Below are 7,107 nucleotides of genomic sequence, written 5' to 3'. Positions count from 1 at the left end.
TGGCTGTGGATCTCTGCATCTGTTCTCATTAGTTGATGAAAGAAGCTTCACTGATGACAATTATGCCAGGCTCCTGTCCTGAATAATGCGGCCTGCATCTAAGCAGTGGATCACATTTCTTATTTTATTGAATATTTATCTATTTCCATCTATCTATCTATCTATCTATCTATCTACCTACCTACCTACCTACCTATTTATCTATTTATCTATCTATGTATTCGAGACAGAGTTTTTCTGTAGCTTTGGAGCCTGTCCTGGAACTAGCTCTTCTAGATCAGGCTGGCCTTGAACTCACAGATCCTCCTCCCTCTGCCTCAGGAGTGCTGGGATTAAAGACTTGCTCCACCACTGCCCAGCTTACTTTTGGTTATTTGGAGAAAGGGTCTGTGTACATGCTGTTGCTGTCCTGGAACCCACTGTATAGACCAGATTGGCCTCATAAAGGATCCACCTACCTGTCCCTTTCTAGTACCGTCGTTAAAAATGTACTCCACCCCAACTGGCTAGAATGTTTATTAGTTCATTTATTTTCCTTATTTTTTTTTTTCAACAGAACTTTATTTTGGCATCCTTCTTTAAGTTTTTTTATTTTTTTTATTTTTTATTTTTTTTTTGATTTTTCGAGACAGGGTTTCTCTGTAGCTTTTTGGTTCCTGTCCTGGAACTAGCTCTTGTAGACCAGGCTGGCCTACAAACTCACAGAGATCCGCCTGCCTCTGCCTCCAGAGTGCTGGGATTAAAGGCATGCGCCACCACCGCCCGGTCCTTCTTTAAGTTTTAACTACGTTATTCTCCTCAAAATTGAAGCAATATTATTTCTCCTCTTTTCACCTAAATGTTTTTTTCATAATATATTTTGATCATATTTTTCCACTTTCCTAGTTCCTGCCAGATCCTCTTCACCTTCCTAACCTCTGAACTTAATGTATGTGTTGTCTCTCTCAAAAATAAATACAAAAGCAAAACGAACAAAATACTAATTAAAAAAAAGTAATAGGGGGGAGGGGAGGGAAATGGGAGGCAGTGGCGTGGAGGAGGCAGAAATCTTAAATAAATAAATAAATAGAGATGGACAGTTCGGAAAAAAAAGTAATAACACAAACAAAAAGCCCACAAGGAAACCAGAAACCTGAGTTTATTTTGTGTTAGCCAGCTTCTACTCCAAGACATGGGGCCTACCCTAGAGTATGACTGACATGCCTAGTGGCGCTCCACTGGAAAAACACCGATTTTCTCTTTTCTGTTAGATAATGATTGTGAATAGCTTCCTGGTCAGAGGTGGGATCCCCTGTCTACTTCCCTCTCTCACTGCTGGAACTCTTATCTGACTTGAACCAGTGCAGGTCTGTGCCTGTTGCCAGTTTCTGTGAGTTCATATGTGTCCCACTCCTGGTGTGTCTAGAAGACACTGTTTTCTTGGAGTCATCAGCCACCTCTGACTCTTCAAATCTTTCTGCCTGCTCGTCCACGTCCACGTGCACTCCTGAGCTTTGAGTGGAGGACTTTGATAAAGACATTCTATTTAGCCGGGCAGTGGTGGCGCACGCCTTTAATCCCAGCACTCGGGAGGCAGAGGCAGGCGGATCTCTGTGAGTTCTAGGCCAGCCTGGTCTACAGAGCTAGTTCCAGGCCAGACTCCAAAGCTACAGAGAAACCCTGTCTCAAAAAACTAAAAAAAAAAAAAAAAATTCCATTTAAGAGTGAATGCTCCAAAATTTCTTACTTTTCATATTGTCCAGTTGTGGATCTCTGTTTTAATAACTGTGTACTGCAAAAAGCTGTTTTTCTGATGAGGGTTGAGTGAGGCACTGATCTGTGGGTATAGCAGTATATCATTTTAAGTCATTTTATTGCTGTGTTCCTTTAGTAGAATAATAGTTTCAGGTTTTCCTCTACATCCATGACCTATCTATTATCAGGTTCTTGGCCACTTTAGCAGTGTCAGTATGTGTTTCCATGTCATGGAGTGGGCAATAAAAAAAGTGATACTCCCATAACATATGCCACTATTGCACCAGTATATTTTGTAAGCATGTTGCTGTTGTAGATGTAAGGTTTGTAATTGGGTGATTAGATAGTGATGATTACTTTTCTCTTTTGGTATCGTGCAGAGTCCCTTCCGGCACCATGAATGGTAGTCAGTAGGGCTGAAGCTTCTAGCTGAGCACAAACTCAACTTCTCCATGTTTGATGACATAAGTAAGATTATCTTCAGTAATAGGACCTTCCCATCAGGTTTTGGAAAGTAACTAATACCTTAGCAGTAGCCTGTGATGTTTAATGGGAACCACTTTGGCCAACAACTTAACAAGATGTAACCCATTCCAGGAACTGGAGGTTTTATTTGGTAACGTGCATTGACATCCCGTACCCATTATATGGTGACTCCATTAAAATGCCTGTCATATATGCATATATTTTAAGAAGCTACTACAGTAATAGGTTTATGTATGGTTTTTCAGAAAGTTTTAATTGTTATCTTTTCATAATCCCTTTTTTTTACCATGTTCTCTCATCCCCTCCCTATATTAATCCTCCTATTTTATTTTTCCCTTTATCCCTTTCAAGGGAGATTCTCTCCTCCCTACTGTTAACTTGCTACATACCTAACCTCTGTGGTTATTCTGATTATAGCATATATATTAAAAGCTTAAAAGCTAGCATCTACTTATAAGAGAAAATATTTGTCTTTTTAGGTCTGGGTTACCTCACTCAGGATGATTTTTTTTTTCTGCTTCTGTGTACTCCCAGATTTTATTTTTCTTAACAGCTGAATAATATTCCATTGTTTAAATGTACCACATTTTTTTGAGCATTTATTAAAGTATTTTATTATTTTATATATAAAATATAATGGCTGTGGGGTACCAGGCGGGACAAAAACCCCAACAAGCTGGCCCCATTCATGTTACAGTATAACAAGAATTTTAAGTCTCTGAAGAAAAATTGAAGATTATATTAGAAAATAGAAAGGTCTCCCATGCTCTTGGAAAGGTAGTATATATTAACAATTGCACCAAAAGCAATCTATGGATACAAAGTAATCCCCACTGATATCCCAGCACAACTATTCACAGTCCTCAAACGAACAATACTCAACATCATATGCAAAAATTTAAAAAAAGGGTAGCCAAAATAATAATTACAAGAAGACTACAAAACACAAAGTAGACTGGACCAGAAAAAAAGTACACTTAAAAATATGGAACGCTTCACGAATTTGCGTGTCATCCTTGCGCAGGGGCCAGCTAATCTTCTCTGTATCGTTCCAATTTTAGTATATGTGCTGCCGAAGCGAGCACAATGTACCACATTTTTATTAATCCACTCGCCAGTTGGTAGATATCTAAGCTGTTTTCAATTTCTGGCTATTATGAAAAAAGTAGCAACGAGCATGGATGAGCAAGTAACTCTATATACTCCCCTCTATATATTTTTGCCATTTCCATATTGTCATTTAGTTGGAATCATATGTTCTTTGAGACAGGCTCTCACTGGGCAGTCTTGGTTGTCCTGGAACTTACTATGTAAACCAGGCTGAACTTGAACTCACAGAGATCTGCCTGTCTCTTGAGCGCTGGCATTAAAGGTATACACCACCATGTTTGGCTATGTCTTTTGCCTGCTTAACCCATGGGTGTACTGGGGTGCCTATGAAGTTCAAAAGAGGGTGTTGGATCTCCTGTATCTGAAGTTATGGAAGATTGTGAACGTCCATGTAGGTGCTGGGAACCAAACCTGGGTCCCCTGAAAGAGGAACAAGTGCTCTTCTTAACCACAGAGCCTTCCCTCCAGATCATGATGAACATTATGTTGTCTGGAATTAATTCGCCTAGTGGAAAGTATCTTAATTGTGTCCATGTAGTGGCAGTTCTAAGTATTGTTGCTTAGAACATCCGTGTACAGGTTATTATTGCAGACCTAAGTTTTTTTCATTATTTATTTGATTGAATATCTGGCAGCAGCCTGATAGCTGGGTCATATGTTGAGTATCTTAGTTTTGGTTTGATCATCTTTTGAGAGTGTGGTGTATGTTTGTGTATGGTGCATGTGAGTGTGTGTGTGGAACTAGCTCAAGCAAACACATGCAGGGGCCAGAGCAGGACACTGGGGGTGTTTCTCTGTGACACACTGACTTACTGCCCTGAGACAGGATCTGTCACTGAACCTAGAAATTCTCTGTTTTGGCAAGATTGTCTCTGCCCCTCATTATTGGAGTTACAGGCATGACAGCCTTGTCTAGTTTTTTTATGTGGGTGCTGGGGATTTGAACAAAGGTCCTCATGCTTGCCTAGTAAGAGCTCATGCCTACTGAGCCATCTCCTCAGCTCCAGCTTGGTTGAGAAGGTGTCTCACTGTAGCTCAAGCTGGCCTTGAAAACTTGATCCTCCTGCTCCAGCGATCTAGAGTACTAGGATTATAAGTATATAATTACCGTGCCCAGCTAATACTAAATTTTGTAAATAACTACTAAAACTGTCTTCCAACCTGTCTTGTTGGAAATTATGTTTTGTTGACTATTAGTAAGAATGAAAAATTTTCCCAAGTTTTATTAACCATTTAAAATTATACATAGTTTAATTTTTTATACAGCCTAATATCTTTTTACATCACCTTATTTGAACAGATAGTAAATATAACAAGTACTTGCTACTGACAGTTTTATTTATTATTATGGGGAGAGTGTTCCTTATTATATAGAGGTCAGAGGACAACTTCGTGGAGTCAATTTTCTTCTTCCATTTTTATGTGGGTTCTAGGAATTAAACATAGGTGGCCAGATTTACATGGCAAGAACCTTTACCCATTGAGCCATCTTTGCCGCTCCTAAGTGGTAATTCCTTGTTTGTATTTGAGTTTTTAAAATTATTTATTGCTGCCTCCAACATGGCTCCAGGAACAGACCAAGTGGAATGGTGGAAGAATGAAGAAAAAATAGACACACAGACACATGTACAGGAAAGCTGGGGACATGTGGACTGGGATCTCTGATGGAGAAAACACAGCACCCAGGAGCTCAGCGTGCTTATTAGATAAATTTGCTTTTTTTTTTTAATTTATTTATTTATTTATTTTGTTTTTTCGAGACAGGGTTTCTCTGTGGTTTTGGAGCCTGTCCTGGAACTAGCTCTTGTAGACCAGGCTGGTCTCGAACTCACAAAGATCCGCCTGCCTCTGCCTCCCGAGTGCTGGGATTAAAGGTGTGTGCTACCACCGCCCGGCTTATTAGATAAATTTGAATGGGGTTACTGCACAGGGCTGAACAAGGAGGTAAGGTTATTAAGTACAGATAAACAATGCGGCAGGGTGTATGGTATATAGGTGGATCAAGGATCAAGGAGACAGGTTTAGCCAGTCTAAGAACTGTCTGTGTAGGTAGGGGAACAGTTTTCAGGCTGTAAACACCATGTGCAGGGAGCTATGGTGGACATTTCTGCACTTGTTATCAGTATCCATACTTAGATACCCGAGGAAAGCTTTGTCATTTTCCACTGAGTCTCACTTCCAGCACCACCACTGCTGTCCCCGCCTGGGGAGGGAGGGGGATTTACAATATTTCCATTGATCTTAAGTCTTTGACATAGCCAATTCATGTCAACAACGCAATACATTCTGGGCTTCTTCTAGTCCCCACAATTTTTATTTTAATATCTGTGAATATATATGCATGTGTGAAGGCCTAAAGAAGACACTAGATCCCTCAGAGCTGGAGTTATGGGTGTCTATGGGTCACCTGGTTTGTGATCTGGGTGTGTTGGGATCTGGACTCCAGTTTCATAATTACCAGTGTTATTTAGCCCAGAATGCTCTGAGGAAATTAGAGCAGATCTTCTGGCCTTAGTGATACCTGCTCTCAGCATTTTGGGCTTCCTCTTGGCCCCTAAAGGCAGACGTGTGTTGTCAAGGAAGGGAAATACCTTTACATCTTTGTGCTAGTCCTTTAAGAGAAAGACTAACGGAAGTGATGTGCAGGGAACATCTGCACTTGGGGCTGAGTGGAGAAAGCGAGATGCACTGCAGCTGGTGTAAGGCCCTGGCAGGCTGAGGCGCTGCTGTCTGTTGGGGTTTACTTCTGTCTACATTGAAACATGGCTTGGGAGGGGGTTGGTGGCCTGCTGCCAGCCTCAGTTAGCCTGCCCTCCTCTTCCCTCCTCACCCCCTTCCTCCAGCCTCCCCTCCCTCATGCTTTAAAGTCACATTTCCAGGCCAGACGTAGAATTAATCTCTGGGCACTTCACATTGCTGGCAGCTGAAAGCAGGATGTGGGTTTTTTTTTCTTTCTTTCTTTCTTTTTTTTTTTTCTTTCTCTCTCTGTGTCTTGGCTGACTTTTTTACCTCTCGAAGAATTTGGAAGGCCATGAGATCCCCCCCTCCCCAAGTACTGTGGAGTTTTTCAGCTCGCTGATCACCCTGCTGCGGCTTCACCCTAATAGACTTCATATGTTGATGCAGTTGACATCAGTATCAAACTATTTTACATGTGATCTGGTGTATTTCCTGAGGAAATCTGCAAGATATTTATTAAGAACTAATAAAATAAACCTCTCCATGAGTTTTTAGGTAGTTTTCAATTTTTCATGTCTCTCTCGTTTCCTCTTATCAATGAGTTGCTATTTTCTCTCTCTACTCTGACCATCACAAAAAGAAACAAAAATAAATGTTTTAAGCTGTTCCTGAAGGGACAAGGAGAGAATAGTTCTGCCATGATGTATCAGCCGAGGCTATATTTTTAGTGCAGCATTGTAGAAACTAAAAATATCCTGTTATAGTGGGTCCTTTTTATAGGTCTCTCTCTCTCTCTCTCTCTCTCTCTCTCTCTCTCTCTCTCTCTCTCTCTCTCTCTCTCCCCCCCCCCCCCTCCCCCCCCCCCCCCCCCCCCCCCCCCCCCCCCGTTTATAATGTTGTGAGCACAAGTGCCTTTGTGCATCAGCAGCCACTCTTCCCATTACAGCTGGACTCCATTAGTCCTTGAAAATTAATGTAATCCTAGTTAAGAAAAAAATTAATTACTCTACCAGAGCTGTGTTTCATCCAAAGCTAGTGTTAGCTCCCTAGCTGGCAGCTTAGTTTGAGAGGCTCCAGGGACCCATGCAGTTGTGGCTT

At 41.2% G+C, this 7,107-nt stretch overlaps 1 protein-coding gene and 1 non-coding gene across 3 annotated transcripts in view; one reads left to right on the top strand and one right to left on the bottom strand.

Moving 5' to 3' along the window:
- The window catches only part of Smg6 (SMG6 nonsense mediated mRNA decay factor), a 249,788-nt gene that overhangs the window by 85,901 nt on the left and 156,780 nt on the right, over window positions 1-7,107 (top strand). The window lies entirely within an intron of this gene.
- LOC126492493 (U6 spliceosomal RNA) lies at window positions 3,200-3,305 on the bottom strand. Its single transcript, XR_007589610.1, has one exon. It is a non-coding gene; the product is annotated as a U6 spliceosomal RNA (small nuclear RNA).

Source organism: Alexandromys fortis, unplaced genomic scaffold (assembly GCF_014885135.2).
Source record: "Alexandromys fortis isolate MF-2015 unplaced genomic scaffold, M_Fortis_MF-2015_v1.1 scaffold_80, whole genome shotgun sequence".
Lineage (NCBI taxonomy): Eukaryota > Metazoa > Chordata > Mammalia > Rodentia > Cricetidae > Alexandromys > Alexandromys fortis.
Note: the sequence above shows the minus strand (reverse complement) of the source record. Positions and strands in the feature narration are given on the sequence as shown.